Consider the following 22,015-nt stretch of genomic DNA (forward strand, 5'->3'; position numbering starts at 1 on the left):
ATTAAATATTTGAATATGTTTACTTCTTGGGTAAAACAAGTTATTATCTAGGGCTAGGGGATGCATAGATCAGGACAGATTAATAGAAAATTTACAAATTAATATTTAAGTTATAAAATAGAGTTTGAAAAGTATTGCTTTGTTAGATAATTATAGTAAACTGAATGATCTGAATCTTCATACGTCACAAGGAAAGAGGATTGTTCAGACTAACTAGAGAGATTTTTAGACGGAACCTATTTTGTTATGTTATTGCCTAACCTAACAACCATTATTGAATATTTATCCATCTTGGCCTGTTTTATACATGACACTTCTTCTATGGTAAAACAAAATAAGTGTAATGCATAAAACTGGCCAAGTATATTTGGAAAGCATAGTGAGCAGGTATAAATAGACCCATTTTTTGCAAAATAATCGCATTAAATCGAATTTAAGATTGTGAATAAAGGAAACCAAGGTAATAATGTAAGTTACGGGAACGAATATATATAAAATATTAGCCCTATACTAAATTGCAGAAATATAGAAAAGCGGCGGTAAGATTTTTGACATTTCAAAACTTCGCCGACGTCATTAGTTTTATATTTCGAAATATAGATATATAAATATATTCTAGTTGATTGTTTTTTTTTGTTTTGTCTAGCTGATTCGCTTAAAAGCGGCCTGATTTATAGTTTTGCACCCATATTTTTCCTCTTTAAAAAAGCTAGATCTAAATATCTTTGAAACTCAATCGTAGATTGAAAAGTTTTTACTTTATAACGGAGACACGGAATGCGAAAAAAATTTCATGATTTTTATAGTGTTTTTTTGGTCTAACTTGCGATATTATAAACCACCAATAGATCGATAGTGCAGAATCTGTATAAATCTTAATAACTCTGTTTCTCTATAAATCATCTTTCAAAATAATTTCCTCTCATAAAATCCTTTTTCGGGGAAATGAGGTACCGATCACAGGACCTTTCGGGCTAAAAAATCGTTAACTTTGGCCTATAGCAATTTAATCCGTTAATAGAGGCTTTAGTTTAGCTGCAAGTCAGGTATAAAAATATACCTTCGAAAAAAATAAGACGCTGTTAAACCTGCAATATTAAGTCGTTGTACAAATGGTTATAATAATGGTGAATTATGATTCACACCATTAATTTACGACAGATGGCATAATAATTATATTGATATATTTTAAAAAGTGAAAAATAGTGGCTCTGGTTTAGATAACATGTAATTGAATTATAAGGCAATGGGCAGCCAATGGGGATGTTATGCACATAGGTCTTCTAACGCATCCGTCGTGCCCCACCTAGTGTTAACAGAAGCCTTGGAAAAACCAATCAGGCACTCTGGTTTGACAGACCTAATGTCGCTGGGTAAACTGTAGGTGCTAGCCAGATAGGCCCTCCTTGATAACTTGGTCTGCAGTTTCATCCTCCTCCCAACATCATCGGCATGCCTGATTGTCCGCTGTGGTATGGAGATGGCGTTTTCAATGCCAGTGTTCGGTTAAAACACCTATCACTAGCCGAATTTCGCATCTCTTTAAGCGCAGTAGTTGTCTGGCAGAAGGCCCATCTATGTGTGCCTTTACCTATCTTATTCCAGGTACTTTCGTTCATCTCCGGAGGGTCCATTTGTCCAGTAGACTCTTCCACTAGCCCCTTGGGCTATACCGATTTTAAGTTCGGAACCTATCGGACACATGTAGTAAAGAAGGTTTTATAAAAAAGGTAAAAATTCCTCAGAGAAAAGAGAGTAAATCGCCTCTTGAGGCTGTCCCGAAACGGATAGAGAAGAAGATTAAAAAACGTCCACATCATAGTTCCATCCATATTTACACAACCATATGAGCCATTTTCAAGCAGACAGCTAGTAAATTTGGTAATTAGCAACTAGATCCAAGCGGCAATTTCTGGTAATAGTTTGTTTACAAGAATAACGAAATAAAATTTTTGACGTCATTATTATAACATAACCGTTATCAAGATTAATTCAAGGAATTCTATCGGTTACACCTGTCAGAATCGCAATACCAATATCAAATATGAAAAAATCTGGAAGTCAAGGGATAACTAAAGCATGCACTTTATATGTATTTACAAAATGTTCTTTTTTTGTTTAGTTTTTGCGGAATCTAACGATTTCCACATTAGGAATACATTTTCTTGTATTGAATTTTTCAATGACAACGCCAAATTTTTAATCGCAAAAAATTAACAAACGCAGTCAGAGAACGTTTTCAAATTATTCAAGCCGAACGATAAATGCATTTTGTGCTTTACATGGACGTTTTTGTGCTTTAGATAATGTTTTCGCGACGACAATCGACATTTTTAAAGGACGATTTAGAAAGTCCAACTATCCATAGCTAACATCAAAGTCCCTCGGTATAATCATAAAGGGCGTTCGGAAAACAATACTGCTAGAGTAGACAAAAGTCGACAACACTCAAAAGCCGAAAACAGCAATTGGGCTTTACCGATTCCATTATATGGCTGGGGTAAAAAAGATTTGCGGTTACATACATGCAGACTCCAAATAACACAGGAATTGAAGCCTATGGACATAATCCATAGCGAATAAGATAATAAGAATAATCATAAGAGAATAAGCAGAAAATGTTTCAGTGGAAATTATTCTTAGCGATAAAGCTGACTTTCAAATTGATGGCTTTTTAAACCCGTCCAATTGTGGTATTTGCGAAAAAAAAAATCAAAAAATATACGTTTTGTGTGCATTTTGTTCGCGAAACCTAATTGTTTTTTTTTTCATTCAGAGAATGTGTTGGGGTAATTCTCTGTAATGGGGTTCGACATAGGAACATGTTACTATAGTTTTTCTGCAGCTCTCCCAAACAGCAAAACAGGAGATTAGAAGCAAAATAACTGGCATAGAACCAATTTTTGTGTCGTAATGTAGTCGAAAATTTCTCGATACACATTACGTCATGCTAGTATGACGTAATGTATGCATGAACCGCTGCGGTCATTTAACTGATATCATCTTTCATACAAAACTGTAATCAACTACCCTCAAAGAGGTAATAAGTATTTGTTTATGGTTTTCAATTTAAGTACTTTTAATGTGGAAGTCTAAATTGAATGACCCTAATTGTCATTTACGTGATTTCATATATCAATTAATTCAGGTCCTAAATTAGTGTGTTTTCAACATTTTAAATTTTTTGTGACCCTTGTAATGTTTATTTATGGTAATAAGATTGAATTGCGTAAACTCCAGAAACTGTCATTTTTAAAAAGAATTTAATAATTATGTATTTATAGATTTCTGGACCATTAAACGGTATTTTTTCAAGTCTTGTAATTAGTAAAAAGGCGTAATTAGAACGTAAACTACAGTGAGGTGTGTCAAAAATTTACAATAAATGACTATCGCTACTGTCAAAAATAAGGTAGGTGGTAACTGGTTATACCGTTTTATATGAAGCTTCCGTCCCCAAGAAATGTGTACTCTATAAGATAACCTAAGGGGAGGATTTTTTTAGGCAAAGGGATGTGCGGTGCGGGGAAAAACGCACACCTGCATCAACTCTTTGTTGGGTTGCTATGCGGGCTCGAAAGAAATTATATTATTCCTTTAATAACTGAAAAAAATTTATAACTGATAAGAAGGGAAATATATGAAGCATATACAAGACAGCAATTGTGCCCATCCTGTGAGACTTTTGCGTAAAGCCTACCTTATTACTCATAGCAATAAAGATCTTAAAAGATGGGTCGATTGGTGGATACCCTGCCCTGTGTATTGCCAAAGTAAGCATATGAAGTTGATTTTAAGAACCCTAAATGGGCTACCATCCATCACCATCGAACTGACGTCACTGGTTGGTCAAAGTTTTATCTCCTTTCCTTTTTTTTACTCCATGAATAGTGACAATGACATGAAAATTTCTTTACGGTAACCAGCGCCGTCTGTTGGTGGACGGTTTTCGCCAATATTAGAGGAGATACACAAGTATTGTACCTTTTTATTGTATGTATTTTACACATGTTAGTTCAGAGAATCGAAAGCTCATGTTAATGCATTTACTAGCTTAATTAAATTAGCAAATTCCTAAAGTAAAATTATGTAAATACAGCTTTCTGTTAGTAAAAAACATTCTTAACACCCAATGAAATAGAAGAAGAAGCCTTTTATAATTAAATAAAAATCCTTTTACCACTAAAACCGTCAGTTTTAATCTTTTCCTATAGATACAAGTGTTGGGGAAGTGGTAAAATTACTTTTATTATAGTTCATGCTATTTTATATCATATATACAGTGCATTCACGAAACGAACAAATTTATTTAAAATTCAGGTATTTTTTTCTTTTATTTTTTGGACCCATCGGTTAGTATTATCACTTGCTAAAAATTTTCTATTTCATGGTGCCTCAAGCGTCAACATTAATTTTTTTTTAATAGTACACTCTGTATATTATGACGTGTTAGAATTCTATATCATATTCTGAAGACTTTTTGTATAGCAAACCTTATGCCTAAAGTCAATGGCTTGTCAAATGACAAACAGTTTCGTAAGAGACTAACGAAACATGAAATTAAAACATAAAAATATTCTAGATTTATTGCAACTAATGTTTAATTTGTTGTTCATTTGATTCAATGCCTCCTTTGCAATGAAACTCTTGGTTACAGGATTTCTCAAGTAGACTATTACGCCAACACTAATTTTTTATGTGATTTCTTAGGAAGTAAGTACATTTTATTATTTCAACGAACAGTTTCCAATTTTAGAACCTACTTGATAACGGTTTATCATACATTTGTGAGTACTACTATATGTATTTGTCAGATTAGTTGTCATTTCACACATTTTTTAGTAAAATGCCATTATCTGAGAAAGAACGAACTGAAATACTCATGATGATTGGTTTTGGAGACCGTTTGCGTACACAACAAGAAGTCTGTAATCTAATTAATGCAACTCATGGTGATCAAAATTGAATCAGCATTTAGGAAACATGCTCATCTAAGAAATTTATCTAAAGGAAAACCTCCAAAAGTATCTTAAGATGCTACGCTGAAAGTTCTATTAGAAAAGGAGAATAATCACCATAATCCGATTAGGCTGAATTGGAATCAGTAGGGTCATTGGCAAAAATAATTCGTATAAATAAACATCATCCTTATACCGTAAAACTGATACATGAATTGTTAAAAGACGATTTTGACTGCCGAGTACAGTTTTGTGAGCAGATTCTTGCGGCTAATAATTACAATGGAAATTTCTGGAAATGGATGATGACACCTTTACGCTCAATGGATACGTTAAAAATTATTATAGATATACACGAGCCTTTTGTTAAATAGAATCAATAACGTATAAATTAACACCCTCTGCTTTTTATAGGGTTAAAGCCCCTCCTGGTCAAAGGCTTGCACATATGGCTATTGAGCAGTTCCCCTTTGAACGGAAAACGGGGACCAAGCTTTATTAAAAAAAACATCCCAAAAAATTAAGGCGTAAATTGTTTTTGTGGGGCTACCCTGTATAAAATCTTTAAGCCTTCTATACAAGGCCAATTTAATCAATTTCTGATATTTGTAGTTTAATTTAATTTAGTATTAGACAAGATAATACAAATATTGAAATTTTTGTTTTAAAGCCAAATCACTTGGATTTTCATTCCGTCGAGCAATAAACTCCCTGAAAGCTTCCCTTGACTGTTTTCTTGTTGATCGAACTAGCACTCGAACCTTTATACCTGCATAATAAAACACAATTCCAACTGTGCAGGTAAATAACAGATGTTCGTGGAAAGCAGATATAAAAAAACTTGAATTCGGAACAGATGATGGCATTTTACATGTAGGTATACCTATATTATTTAAGTAAATATATTTGATATTTTTATTTTACGTAGTTCAGACTGTTGGTATCAATTTTCCTCAATGAGACTACTTATTTGAATTTAGTTCCTTATATTCTAATATATTTTTCAAATTCATGTCACATTTTCCTCACTTTTTATTAGATCGTTTTTAATACATCTGTTTTAGGAGAATTAAGGTAAGTACATACTCCATCGCTGTGTTATAAGGATTATATTATTTTATTTTTATTATAGTTATTCTTTTATTGTCATAAACTATAGTGAAATGCGTATAAGAGCCACTATATAATATATTAATTTATTCATTAAAATATAAAATTGTGTTTACATATTTTAAATAACAGTTAAAGTGACCATGTCAGACTAAATATAAGATTTGGTAATTTAACTTTACATTGTAAATATCCTAATATCAAAATTTACTCCTTGAAAATAAAAATAAGAATTTTATTCTAAAATAGAACAATTCACCTACTTAAAACCCTTCATTATGTATTCTTTCGGACAGGATGGCCGTTAGAAAAACCGGATGTAAACGTGCCATACTTGAACCACGCTCTATTAGATGGGAATATTTCATTCACTATCTTTCTTACACACTGACACTTCACTATTTCATCTGCTCCTCTTATGGGCCGGTATTATAAAACTATTTTGACAGATAACTTAAAGTTAACTTGTGAAATAACGTCACATATCACAATGTTAGTTATAGTAAATATAGTTAACTTCAAATGGAGAAGTTAACTTTATCGGGTGGATGGGGTATCAGTTAAAGTTAAGTTTTGACATATATTCTGTCAATAATTTTGAATATACCCTGACACTGAAAAAGCTTCTATTCCTCGACTAGATGGCAGTAAAAAAAACGAAATTCTCTTCTCGAGACTAACGGACTGTCAAGCATCTGATATGTCATATAAAGTGCCGCCATTTTTCATAGTTCTTTAGCTTGCGTGTTTTTCTTTCTAGAAGTATATCCACGGCCAAGCCAAGCCAAAATAAAAACACGAAAAATTTGTCTTTTGACAGTAGCACATGGCCCTAATAACGTCTCACAGACGAAGGAGAAAAAATGGGATGTATATCAAACTGACATTTTATTGCTAAGGGTAACTGATAATACTTGATAACTATAATAATAACTTAATATTTATAATACCGGCTCTTAGAGGTTAAAACGTTTTTGTTAAAATATTGTGACCATGACAGGCCATGTTGTGATGGATACTTTCTCGAGTTAGTACTTTTTTTTCCTCAAGTCTTTAAAAGACTGTCTCCAGTCATTCTAATATTCTATTCTCTTTATAATTTGTATCTATCAGTGGAGCATAGGATCGAATTTAATGACAAAGAGTATATAAATCTGTTTTTAATACAGGTTACTTCTAAGCCTTTTAGCCACACGATCAATTTAAACATTCTAATTAAAATGTGAATGATTATAGACTTCCCAGAATTTAACAGAGTCTGTGTTCACACTGCAAAATTTTCTCAGAGAAAATAGTGAGAAGATCATCAAAAATACTGTTGGGTTTAGTTTAGTTCTGTTAATCAAACTATGTCTTATCCGGCTGTGCTGTAACTGCTAGTCTTAAAAGTGTTCCAAGGTACTAGCAAAAATGGAGGGAGTATTATCACCTGGGAGAAATTAAAAACACACTCTGTATCAGTTCAGCACATGTCATTGGCGAACAGTAAAAATAGCATAGGGTCCAAAACTGAGCCCAGCGGGAATCCCACTCCTGACCATCTGGCTCCTTTTTTTTGCCGAATATGCTTTAAATAGGCAGCGTTAAGTTTATAGTATGTAAGCTTGTTCACGATAAGTTCACATTTGTATTGGCTCCAATACAATCAATTTCAATTTTAGAGATTAAGAGACAAGTGAGCTCAATAATTATGAGGGATAGAGTATAACTGATGGCAAATTATATCCTGTATGAGGTTTTTTTGCGATAATTCATGTGACGGTTAAGAGTGGGAGAGGAAAACAGTAATATGGTACGATGAATCTAAATTTAATTTATTCAAGAGTGACACTATAAATTACGGAAGGTAACTTATTAATGAAGGGCCGTAACCCGTATGTGCTTTTAAAGTATTATAGAGAGCCTCCATTAGAACGAAACATTAAGAACGAAGTTGATTATTTACCATACAAAAAAAAGCATATAAAGTCATTTATATTCTCGTTATCAGTTTCTAGTAAAAAAAAAATTTAAGATATGTTGCCTCTAAGCACCTCAAGTATATCCCGCTAAACTCTGTTTTTTTTCTCTCACTTGCTCTCTATCTGTCTCTTTTACACTTTAAATTTTTCTCTTTTCCTTTCTGCTTTTCTCTTTGTTCGATAATTCTTACTATACCATTCTGTTAAGATATTATAAAATCATTTTTTAGTTAAACCCGACTCGTTATAAGATTTTATACAAATAGTAATATTCATAGTTGCCATAATTTTATTATTAATAATTATTATAATTTTATTAATATTAACATTATTATTATTAATGTAATCCCACTTTCTCCTGCGGAAGGGGCAATCGTCCTTTCCATGTTATCGGACTCTGTTTTTTACCTTTATTAACAAATTATACACATAGACTAAACTTACATGATATATTTCTTAAACTAGTTGACGTTATCTGCCTTTCCAATGAACTCTCTGACGATTCGAGATGTAGATAGCGTCGACTTCTGCATTATTTTATAGATGCTTTCCTTAGGGTTGAGCAGTTTTATGTTTTCGATCAGCCTGTTTGGTATTACTCCTGTTATTGACACAGTAATTGGGATTGTCCACACTTATTTTCCATTGTCTTTGTATTTGGTGTTCTAGATCCCTGTACTTGACAATCTTTTCTTTATACTTCGCTTTTAGGTTGTTATTATTAGGAATAGCTACATTAATAAGGGTTGTCTTCCTAGAAATTTTATCGATTATTATTAGGTTAGGCCTTTTACTTGTTGGTCTTTGAGTACAGTGCGATCCCAATACAATTTGTGTTGCTCATTTTCAAGAATTGGTATTGTTATAATATTATGGTACCTTGGGTGCTAATAAGAGGCTTAGTTTTTCTGCATGCAGTATATTTGCAACGAGATCATGCTGTTCTTTATATTCCGTTGGTGCAAAAGTTTGATATCCACGGGTGACATCCTGATTGGACTCTGTTGTCTCACATCCATACCTACTGTCACTTTGTACCGTCGGGTCACCTACGACAATTTACATAATTTCTTGTTGGTATTACTTGCCCTCCATGTAGTGGTTTTCCCATTCAAGTTGCACTTTTACTTGCTCGGTGCTATGGTGTATGGGTAGGTCAAGCTCCTGGAGTTTAAGTGGTACTGAGTAGTCTGCTTCACATACGGGACGATGAATGTCTGATGTCTCTGCTTATCTTAAGAATTTGCTAAGTCCGTTGCTTTTCTATGTCGGGCATTCCTCTTCCTACCATATGCCGAGGCAGCGTATTTCGTTGTACGGCACTACGCGGATGATGCTTATTGGCTTTCGTTAGGAATGTTCTAGCTAACCTTTGCAAGTTTTCGATGTCCGTTTTAGTCCATCCCATAAATACTATTATTATTATTTTTATTATCTAAAAAAAGATATAAAATTATATCTTATTTGAACTACTAAAGAGATTAAAATACATACGCTTTAAATTAATAGGATTACTACAGTATATAGTCATAAAATATACAAAAAAAAAGAAAATTTCCTAGGTGCATGTCTGTATTATTTCGGGCTGCGATGATATTTTTCTGTTCAGAACAGAATAAACGGGAAATGTTGGTATTTGAAGCTCGGGCGAGGACATTGAACGTCGGGCAGTCTGTTTTTACGAAGGGGCTTTGATTTGCCCTATGCAGTTATTAAGCCGCCCTGTTTACGTTTAACCATTCAACTTAAAATCAATACTGATTGGCTTCTAACGGTAATGCATATTATTGTGTTTTATGCCGGGGTGAGCAATACAAGCAAATTTTCTGGTTGTTAAATGTCATTATTTTAATTATAACGCTTTTCGCACTCATAAAGGAATTTCGAGAATTTTTTTGATTCATTTAATAATGGATATTTGGCACTAGCAATAATATAATACAACTAATAAACACCCATCTATTAACATGCAACAAAAAAGAATATAAAAAGCCTTAAGTTCAAGAGAGACAACAATGTTTCACTGATATCCTGACCCCTCACGCGAGACATCTCGGGATCGATCCCAATCCTGCCTCTCCTGCCGTCTCTCGCCCTCGGCCTTCTCTTTACGTTCAATGTGGGTCGTACTGTAGATAGCAAAGAAGGAACAAAAAAAAACACGATCGTATATCCTAGACTTGTTATTGCAACTTAGCATGCTGAATTTCGCACCCCAGATCTCTATTGAACGGGCCGGTATGTAGTTTAACTATACTACATACCCTCCACCAATAATCTATTGGGCGGTTTCTTTTATTATCAAAACTATAATTTAAAGATCATCTTTATTAGTGGTCGTTTACTATTTTTTCTGATCTCTGATTACGCTAATATGTCTACAACAATAACACGTCAAAATGTTACAAGTGCTTGTAAAGTTGGATGCCTGGAAAAGTAACTATTAAAAATTGCAAAAAACAATCGACCAGCTTGAATTTGATCCAAGACTAATTATACCTAGAAACTGTAAACTATAACAAGAGTAAATTTAAATTATTTGGTTCTGAATAGGTTGTTCATTTGCGAACTTGTTGAAAATAAAGTGTTTTATATAGTATCAGAAATATTTTAAAAAATAAATAGATCTGGCAATCGTATGTGATGAGAGGATGCGTTCTCAGATCTAGAACGGATAGTAAAAATAGACAGATTTGTTTACCGCAACATACTAAGGAAAGCTATGTTGGATTGGAAATTTGTATCTCGATTATGTTCGAGTGAGCAGTTCTTTGTCAATAAGTTTCGCCCCACATCATATAGCTCAGACCATGCATCATGTTTTTTTGGTCTGGTTGAGTTGAAGATACTTTCAATGTCGGTAAGTTTCAAGTAGCACTCTTTAAACCACTATAATATATGTTGTATTGTTATGAATATTGTTGTATTTTTTCATTATACAGGTAAATAAAGAAAGTATAATGGTTTTTGTAGGAACACAACAAGATATAGATTAGGTTACGTTGTTCTTAGAGCTATGGTTTTTCAGAAGAAGATAGGTCACAGATATTTTATTTAGATATAATCTTAGGATTATTATGATTTTTTAGAAGTCTGTTAATGTTGCTATAATGTTAGTTTCTAATTATAAGATTCCTAATAAGCTTGATATTGATTTATGTTGTATTAAGTTTTGGATTTTTCATAAGGTTGACCTGACGGTATTCCAGAATGTGATTGGTCAGCTTATTAGTACTAATAATCCTTGTGTTTAATAAACCTGTAATTCAATCTTGACAGAATTTTCGAGAGTTTTTGGAAAGAGAAGTTGAAGAAGAACGAGAAGAATCCATAATGACAGACATTGTGCATCTTTATTAAGGCAGACAATAGGGAAGAGATAAGTAATTAAAGAGAGAGTCTTTTTTTGCTACAGAATCAAATGCATCATACACTGAGACTGTTGTGCTTTACAGACATTACATTTTTCGCCTGAAGTATATACTGGACGTAGTTCTTCAGTGTTCCAGGTGTCTTCTTTTTGAAGCATAACTAATGATGTTGTCAGGAGTGTCTACGACTCCAAACCCTGCGGAGAGATAGACTCGACGGCATGCTATCTTTCGCACTCAAAAAAGTGCGGTCGGCCGTCATAACGTGATAGTTCAAACTGGCCACCTTTAAATAATAGCAGAAATGCAAAAGTCTGTTATCCTATCCACCTGTTCCATTGTTCGAACCGTTTTGACCCGCAATTCGTAAAACTCCTAATTTCGTCGAAAATTACCAGTCAAGCTATGCAACAAAAACATAATAACTTATATTAATCTCATAATAGTTTGTTCTAACATACCAACATAAGACTTTGTCTAAGTCAGCATCCTAATAAAGCTGTTTTTGCATGCCATTAAATGCATTCTCACTTGTTTGTGTAAGCATATTATTTTCAATGAGAAGCATGGTTTTACCAAAGAACCATCAACATTTGCAAATCTGATTGTTTATGTGGATGCTTTGGAGGATGATTCTATACAGATTTTTGTAAGGCATTTGATAAAGTAATATAGCGGTTCTTTTGAGAAAAAAAAAGGATTTTGGAAAAATAGTTAAAATCAGTAAATTTATTTCATTTTCACAGAACATCGGCGGTCTCGCAAGTTGGAAACTGTGCACCACTCCTTTTTAATCTATTTCTTAATTATTTAAAATATGATATCGGTTCTTTTTTTGTTTTTTGTCATTGAAACTACTTTGCAACAATACTTGAATAGTTTAGTTATTTAAGTAGTCAATTAGTTAGCAGTGAGTTAGTTGTTTTTTAAGTAATCAATGTTTATACCAAACATTAGTTTTTATAGAAATTGAGCACAGTTGACAAAACTCATTATACAAGATCATACTGAGAAGCCGAAGAGGCCAAGTTTCGTAAATGATTTTGGTGCCTTTTGCAGAATTACTGTTGTATGTTGTCTACTTTGATACTATCGAAAATTCTGTAGATGTATTCTTCTAGTATTATGTCATCCAATCGTCATCTTTTGCATTAGCTATATTTTTTTATTGGAAGACGTCCCAAAATGTTTAATGGAGTTTTAGTCTGGGATAGATCCATTTAAGTATTGTAATGTTTTTCACAGCAAACTAATTTTTGAACCTGGCCCTACCAAACTCCATAATTTTTTATTCGACCAAATAAGATATAACGATATCTTACAATCATGACATGTATTTTTCCAAGAATAAGTTTATTAATGTTGCTTACATATTTAAACGCAGTCGAGACTTTTTTATCTGTAGAAACTATTAGGCAATATAAGTTTACATTAAATAACGCATCTGAATGACATGCAAAAATACAAATTTCAAATCACATGCACTCACAAGTCTATTCATTCTTATCTGAGAATGCTAATGTGATTTTAAAAATTGCCTATTATACAATGAAACAAAGGAAATTATTTGCTCTAATAAGCTAATACGTACGAATTGCATTATCGTAACTTGTAAAAGAAAGTATATGAGCCTATTAATACCTTACGTTTGGTTTTGTTAAGTATATTATGGCTGTGTTTGGTATGTTAAATAACCATGCTATCAACAATAACAAATTTAATCGAATGATTACTCGTTATTATGGGAAGTGATGACGACAGAAGAAAATGCATAATAAACTTGCTAAAATCAATTGAGAAAACGCTCACTTCTTTGTGACACACCTGCTTAAAAATATACATGGTGACGTCAGATCTCATCTTCAGAACCAACAATGGTTTTATGGCTTAACGGCTCTTGCCCTTCTTTGTCGAAATAGATATAGACCAAAAAAAAAAACCGACACTCCGTAGCAAGAATGGATTAGAACCTTTGTTAGCGTTATTTAGTATATATTTGATAAAGAATACATTTTTATTCTTGCAAGCCAAGGAAGCATAAATATTGTAGTTGGGATAACAGGTAGTCGAGCGGTCATTGACTGGTTGCCAAGGTTATAACTTAGTCGTGCCGATGCTACGCTATCTCTGTGTTTCGGTTTTGGCGACCACACCTCAGGCCAAAGCCCCCTTGCTTGGCTTGACCCACCATGGACCGACCGTTCATTATGCACTAACACGACCTTCCACAACTATTGTTTTTCTGATTGTCGGATTCTCTTTTTTTTCTTAGTCTATTATTTGACTGTTTTTCGGGTTAGATCTATATTAGACATAGGTTAATGTATGATACCTAACATCAAAATAAAGTGTTTCGAGCTTAATATGGCTTAGAAAATTGTTATTGGTTTTCATCCTACAGGGTGTTGAAATAAATTTTTTTGAAAGATATTTGTTGAAATATCTCCTAAATTATTGTATAAATTAAAGTGAAATTTAGTGTAATTTTTTTATTACGCGAATATGTTTTTTATTTTACCGTTTCCACTAGATGGCGCCAAAAACTGATTAAAATGGTCATAAGTTTTTAATACATACATAATTGCGAGTGCGCAACATTTATTCTTAACTAAGAGTTTTGCAAAGTAAGCTTTTCTTAAGGCGAAAATAACACTAGCACAACTATGACCTGTCAAGGTGAAGTAATAATAAAAAGTGTCTTCAATCTGTCGAAAGCTTGAAGTATTCTTGTTGTGTTATTTTTCAATTAAAAAATGCCGTGTCACAATGCAGCGTAGCGTCCAGTCGATATCCAGCGACCAAATCGAGAACGCAGCATATGTGGTTTGCTAGCAACCTATTTATAGTCCGCGCCCGCTGTTATTAATCGATATAATGCCTGTATCTTCAGGAATTTTCATAATTTTTTGCCTAGATAGTAACAATATAAACTAAGATAGTAACAATATAAAAAAATATAAACGGCCAAAACTTCCAAAGGATATGGATAAAACTTTTCCTTTCATTCCACTTTTTAATTAATTGTCACTAAAAAACCTTAGTCTGTAGAGATCTGTAACTGCCATAAATCGATTTAGGTATTTATTGTTAATATCTGGATAAAAAATTATTAAAATTCCTTGGGGATTATAGTAGATACGGGCATTATATCGATTAAATAACATCGGGTGCGGACTATAGAGTGCTGGCAAACGACATATGCTGCGTTCTCGATTTCGAAAGTATATAATATTAGTTAGCAAATAAAAGAAAATTTCAAGAAGTACATTTTTGAGCTGTTAGAAAATACAACGCATTAAAAAAATATTTAGTGGATTAAGAAAAATATATATTGTATGAAAAATTAGAACGTCGTTTTGTCATCATTGTCTGAAGGATGGTAAATTCGAACACCTCACCTATGATTTGCAGCTAGGCTTATTCTAGGCATTTAGCTTATTCTAAGCTGCTAATTCACAAAATTTGTACTACATTTTCAGGTAATTTGACACATTTTAGGAAATGTTGGGATTTCTGGAAGCATTTTTGTTTAAAGGAGGTTTTACAATATTTACAGAAATTGTTGTTTTTATCTTTAAAATCGTAGTCTAATCATCTATCTCCAAACATCACTTTTTGACTTTACCATATTATCGTAACTACAAAATAAAAATGCATTTCGGGAAGAGGTCAACTTAAAAATATTTAGACTCTGAGGAACCATGATCTTGGCTAGGCAAACAATTGAAACGATTTTTTGTAATATTGATAAGTATGATAATCTTCTGTTAGAGAAGGTTTTCGAATTCTCTCTTTCTTTTTGTAAGCGTTTTAATTTATATATTCTTTGTGTTTATAGGCCACCTATAGGAGATATTGCTATGTTTTTGGACAAACTTGATTCTCTTTTATCCCAGTTGTCCCTACACTCTAAGGTTATATTGGCTAGTGACTTTAATATCAACTACACTGATGAAACCTTGCCACGTACTTCTCTTTTGAGTATTTTAAATTCTTACGACTTGAAAATGCACGTTCTTTCTCCCACACGAATAACTTCTTCATCTGCAACTACAATTGACTATTTCTGTACAAATTTTGATGACGTTTTATGCACAGTACTCCCATCTGGTATTTCCGACCATGAAGCTATTCTTGCTAAAATGACATATAATACTGTATTATCTTCATCTCATTATATGGAAAGAATTTTCAGCAGGAGAAATTTCAATGCTTTTTCTGCTGCTACAGCTTTGGTAAATTTGAATGCAGTTGAAACGGCTTCTGACCCACTTACTTTATTTTTTCAAGTTCTGTGTGAAAAGATCAATCCGTGCTTTCCTAAAATGAGGCTTAAAACTAAGAAACGAAAACCATGGGTTACAAGAGGCCTTAGAATTTCAGCTAAAAACCTCCGTTTTTTAACTAAATTGTGCAAAAATAATTAAAGCAGCAAAATCTAATTATTATAGGGATCGCTTAAATATGTCATCAAATAGGCAAAGAGAGTGTTGGTCGATTATTAATGATTTTAGACATTGCCATAGAAAAGTATCTGAACCGGAGTTAAGACCTGACATTTTAAACGACTATTATTGTGATATACCTAATATCTTGCTCAAGAGCATTCGTAGTAACATTGATCCCTTACACTATCTTCAAGAAGTGTCGGTTGAGCATTGATTTTTCTTTCATCCTGTCGATCTTACCGAAGTAAAAAATGAAATCAAACGCCTAAAAAACCATAAATCATCTGGAGCTGATGGGATATCTTCGAGGTTGTTACTCTTTTTGCCTGATTCAGCCTTAAATACTTTAGTTTCTGCCATAAACAATTCTTTACATATTGGCATTTTTCCTTCATGTTTAAAAAAGGCAGTGGTTATCCCTCTTCATAAGGGTGGAGATTTGGATCAGCCTTGTAATTTCCGTCCCATTTCTATTTTGTCTACCCTCTCTAAGATAGTTGAAAAACTTGCAAAAAGCAGAATTTTGTCCTTTTTACATCATAATGGCATTTTTTCTGCAAATCAGTTTGGATTTCAAGCCGGTAAAGGGACTCATGATGCTGTTTTTAGCTTTTTGGAGAGCGTCTATGTGTCCTTGAATTCTGGAGAGTCATCGGCGGCAGTGTTTTGTGATCTATCCAAAGCATTTGACTGTGTGGATCATGGAATACTGTTATCTAAGCTCCATAAATATGGTTTTAGGGGCGTAGCGTTGCGATGGCTTGAGTCCTATCTATCAAATCGTACTAAGAAAGTTGCAGTGTCTGGGCGTTTGTCTTCTAGATCCCTAAAATGCGGCGTTCCCCAGGGTTCAGTGTTGGGACCACTGTTATTTTTACTGTATGTGGATGACTTGAGTTCATTGAAACTGCAGGGCAAGGTGGTTCAGTTTGCTGATGATACCACCATACTATAGAGCCATAAAAATTCAGATTATATTAAGACTTGTATCCTTGAAGACCTTCAGATTTTATCAGGGTGGTGTGCTTCCAACAGGCTCGTGTTTAATGTAAGAAAGACGTCTATTATGGGGTTTAAGTGCGATGTTCAGGGTCTGATGTTTGACGAAAATTCCCTTTTGCAGAATAAAGAGTGCTGCAAGTTCCTAGGAATTACCATTGATAGTCGCCTTCGGTTTGAAGATCATATTTTATATTTAGCTGAAAAATTATCTTCTGGATGTTTTGCAGTAAGAATGGCAAAACAAGAGCTGGGAGGGGAGATTACACGTTCAGTGTACTTTTCACTTATTGAATCTCATATTCGGTATGGCTTGCCTTTTTGGGGTTTAACCAATTAGGGGCTACTTAACATTGTCTTTGTTATTCAAAAAAAAGCAGTTAGATACCTGTGTTCTGCTAAGTTAAGAGATTCTTGCAAACCCCTCTTCATTTCTGAAAAAATCCTAACTCTTTTTTCACTCTTTATCTTAGAAACAGCTGCTCTTATTCACAAAATTCCCAAACTACCCTCTGACACTGGCCATTTGACTCGTCGTGTAAATGATGTTCCCCTACCTATTCCTACGTCTTCCCTTACCAAAAACTCATTAATTTACACGAGTAAAAAAATTTACAATCATGTTCCTCTATGTGTTAGACATATATCGGATGTTAAGAAATTTAAAAAAGAATTAAAGACGCTTTTATTGGCTAAGGCATATTATAACCTGGATGACTTTTTTAATGATAGGTTTAGTAGTAATTGATTGTTTTATTTAGTTATCTTTAATTCAACTATGTTCAAAAAGTTTTGTCTTCTTGTGTTTAATTTTGTTCATTGTTTTGTCAATTTTTGAAATTGTATTTTTATTTTGTTTTTTTGGCTTGTAGGATGCTTGTACACAAGATTATTCTTACGTAATATAGCACAGTTTCTTTCTTCTTTCTTTCTTTCTATCACGTAACAAGGCAAAACGATTACAGTTATTTTTAATAGAAATCGCATTGATTTAAACAACACCCTTTATAACTATAATGTTACTAACTATGATCAAAACACGAAGCCTGGTTTAGTGCTGGGGGATGTTTATCGATGTTTTTGGAACATCGATGTTTATCTTTCGATATCCGAGGTTGGTAAAGAACCAGAATATTGATTGAAAATTAAAATTCTCAATTTTCGTAGTAAAAAAGTAAATTATACCGATTTTAAAATTAAAACAGAGAACAAGAAAAATGAATACCAATTTCTAACCCAACTCCTAACGTCTTTAAAAACATTAGGCTTGGGCACTCGCGTTTGCCTCTGTCACGTCAGAACCCAGCTTTAGATTTTGATCGATTTTTCTATCTCAGACTGGGTCGGTCAAGCGTTGAATCCGGGAGATCCCTGCAAGTCCCGTAACTCACTTTAGGAGAATAACCCGTCTGACAAATGCCAAGTTATTTTTTGTTTATGCTTTCGTTCGTGAGTATACACCGCGAAGGTGTATTTTAAATTTTTAGTAGTTTGATAAATACGATAATATTGACAATAAATAATACTGATAAATAAATAAGCTTTTGGATTTGCATTTCTATGCTCTATGCAGACCCAGACTAAGCTTCAATTTATAAGTGAAGTGTTTTATTATTTAATTTTGATTAAGTTGGTCATGGATGTTAGGGAAACATCCGATGTTACCTTTCGATGTCACCATCGATTACAAAATATCGCTTGCCCCGGCCCAAAGGGAACCACAGAGTTCTCACAACTCAGATTTCGGGTATTCCCCGATCGATATGTTTAGAAAGCGGCGTCGCGACTACCCAAGCAGAGCTGGGCAAATAAATGAAAGTATAGAGTGGAAAAAAAACCAATATTTCCAATGTTACCGATTTTGCGTTAATATTACCTAATATTACCGGTAACGTTACCTTGGTAATGTTACCCTTTACATCACTAGCCAAGGGTAATTGCAACAGATATGAAATTTTAGTCAGGGTTGTTGTAGCTCAATTGTATTATTGCAGCCACATACAAGTGAATCTTCTGTATGCTAAAAAACTGTATCACGCATCACTTTTATCTTTTCACATCGGTATCACTTTACTTCAGTTTAGAATTTTATCTTTGGCAAAACTTTTTGTTCCGTTAGTTTTTCAGAGAGCGCCAATTGAATGGTCAATTTTTTTGCAATAAACGTTTATCAGAAGCCTCACGTTTATCAGAAGTGTTTTTAATTGGTGTAATATTCTTATCTATTCGATTGAAAATCTTTGGGGATTGTATTTTCGGATAATGAAGACAGTTATCAAAACTTCTTGAGGCATGATCAAGCCATTCGTTTAGAAGCTGTGCCTCTAAATTTAAGACTTATTATATGCATGATGTTTCGCTGTAATAGAGGTGACGAATAACCGTTAGAAATTGCGGCAAAAGATTATGGAACGGTCAATCTATTAGAACCCAAGAAGAATCATTATTAAAGTCAAAGTTTAAGCAAAAGAATTGCAAGTATCTATAGTTTTTTTTAACGTTGTTAATTTAAGTGTCTATGCGCAATTCAATAAAAAATGCCTTTATTTCAAAAACGGTCTACTTTTTGGCGATCAAATAAGTATACATTTTTCAGCTTAAATTAAATCCTTTTTTATTATTTTCAATCGCAAATTTACGTACAGGGAGGTCAACAAATTTTGTGAGCACTTTAATCAATCAATATAACCCTGGAATACATTTTGTTAATATATTAACTATCTATTGTGGAGATTCAAAGAGTAATAAAGCATTACGCGCAAAAATAGCAGATTTTTTTGCACAAAATGAAAGTATTTAAAAAAAGTTATTAAAAAATTTTGTTGATTACAGGGTATAAATAGAAATAAAAATATTATATATTATATGAAAAATTATGGTTATGATATTTAAAAAATATTGTAGGAGATTTAAAATGTAAAATATAGAAACATATTCATAATCATATGCAGTTGGGTTGGCTACCTATACATATAATAACTGAAAGTATTTAATTTTTAATTTAAGGGTCTAATCTAATAAAGATTTTGAATCTAATAAATTATCTTAACAGTCAAAGTCAAAATTTATTTAAATTCGGAGATCTCCAATACACAATCTGAAGAAAAATTCTCAGCTACAAAACCGCGTGTCTCTTAAAATAAATGGCCCCAACTTTACTCGGCTAGATTTTAAACTAACCTAAAAAAACATAATTCAAAAGTTTATTTTGACAGGTAAATAAGCAAATGTGTGCGCCCTGTATATAATTTCAAAATTAGCTAGAAATTTTTCTCGAGTTAACCCGAAATATCTCAAAAGCTGGCTCAAATCCAAAGTCAAATGGTAATACTTTACCGATTTCAAGTCAGCATTGTCCAATTCTTCTTATGTGTGCGTTTTGGTAAAAACTACCACGTGTTTGCTACATTTTTGCTACCACTTTTGATTGTCCTTAGACATGCTCCTTTATGTAGACCTAAAGAAAAATTGAAGACGCTTTAGATCCTAGGATTGCGGTGGTCAATACTTCCACCCCTTCCTCTCCATGTTATTTGATAGATATTTACTAAAAATTGTGTATATGTTACCCTCCACCAATATTCTATTTATCGCCTTATTTGTCAAAGTCGCAATCATCTTGTGCGTAAAACTCTTGAAAATGTGGCCTTGGGCATGCCACTATTAAGAGATTCACGTAAATTGCATATGGGATCTTTTCCAATTTGCAAAAATACTCCTCTCAATCTTCCTTCCCGGTGTGGTTACACAGGGATATGGCTTTAAATGTCCAAATGTGTATGCACGAATATAAACTCGATTATCAGAATAATTATCTCTTATGTTGTCATGATTAAAATATATTTGTGGATATTTCGAAATTCCAATTCTAGGTTCTTCTAAAATAAATTAAATGGTTTTTTTCTTCAAAACAAAAAATCTTATTCACAAATTTTTCTCTAGTATAGCAGTCGTTATTAGCAGGTATTTAAAAGTATTTGGTGCTCATAAACAGGCAGGCAGCCAGCATGCAAATTTGATCATGCTTCTGAGCTATTGCTACGAGACTGAAATAATTTTTATATAATTATTGATTATTTTTCAGTTTGTACCATGACCACACCGGATCAATGTACTCAATATTTAAATCTTCTATGTCTATTTGTCATTGGAAGTAACAATAATACTTAATAATAATTCTAGTGATAGGTGATTATAGATGCATTAGTAACACATTTTTATAACTGCTTAAAGCAGGATTATACAGCTTCTTGCGTAGAACTACAAAAATCGTTACTTCTATCGACAATACTATTAGAATAAAAGCCTTTCTGATTATTACATGTTTATGCTCTTAGCACTCGAACGCCTGTATATAAAGAAAGTAGGTTAAAAAATGAGAACAACAATAGGACCTTATTTAAAACGCGAAATCTGACTGTAACGTATTCCACTTAACGTTATAACAATAAAACTATAGATCAAAATTATGTAGAATATGAAGAAAATACTTCATTTCAATTATAATCAGGGCTAAATAATATATTCCAGATTAATAGACTAAGACAAATAGAAAAGATTAATAAGAATTAGTCGCTTATAAGGTTTAGGAAACATAAGCCCACTTCCTACTACATTATACAATAGAAATGTATAATGTAATGTTTTTAAATTTATAATTAACGTTCCATACGCCTGTAGAATGTAATAAGAATTTCATTAAAACAAATAGAAATGTTATAATAAATAGTAATAGAATATGAGTTAGAAAAAAGCAGATAATACAGAATCTACTACATTATTGTTTATGGTAAAAACCTAATCCTCAGCATTTATCTAGTGAGTCAGACTAATCAATAACGAAGCGTAAAAATCGCTTATTGTGATAAATTATGGTAAGATAGAGAATCTATAAAAAAAAATATGGCATTTAAGTGATAATCTATAGATGCCTAGTGGAACACTAGAGAGATGTGGGGGCTTGCAATTGACAGAAGGGAACCTAAAGTCTCTTCGCATTACTTACAATAACCGATCATTAAATTTTATTAATACTGTCAAATCATATCATGATTAATATTGTTTCTGATAGTTTGGACTACTTCAAACCCTCTTCAGCCAAAGAACTAAGATAACATATAATATTAATAATAATAATAAGCCGCTATTTCCAAATATATTTTCAAAAC

The 22,015-nt window shown here is 32.9% G+C and overlaps 1 protein-coding gene across 4 annotated transcripts in view; it reads left to right on the forward strand.

Annotated features, from left to right (window-relative positions):
* The window catches only part of LOC126748382 (lysine-specific demethylase 6A), a 132,698-nt gene that overhangs the window by 41,589 nt on the left and 69,094 nt on the right, over nt 1–22,015 (forward strand). The gene's annotated exons all lie outside the window — the stretch shown is intronic.

This window comes from Anthonomus grandis, chromosome 22 (genome assembly GCF_022605725.1).
Source record: "Anthonomus grandis grandis chromosome 22, icAntGran1.3, whole genome shotgun sequence".
NCBI lineage: Eukaryota > Metazoa > Arthropoda > Insecta > Coleoptera > Curculionidae > Anthonomus > Anthonomus grandis.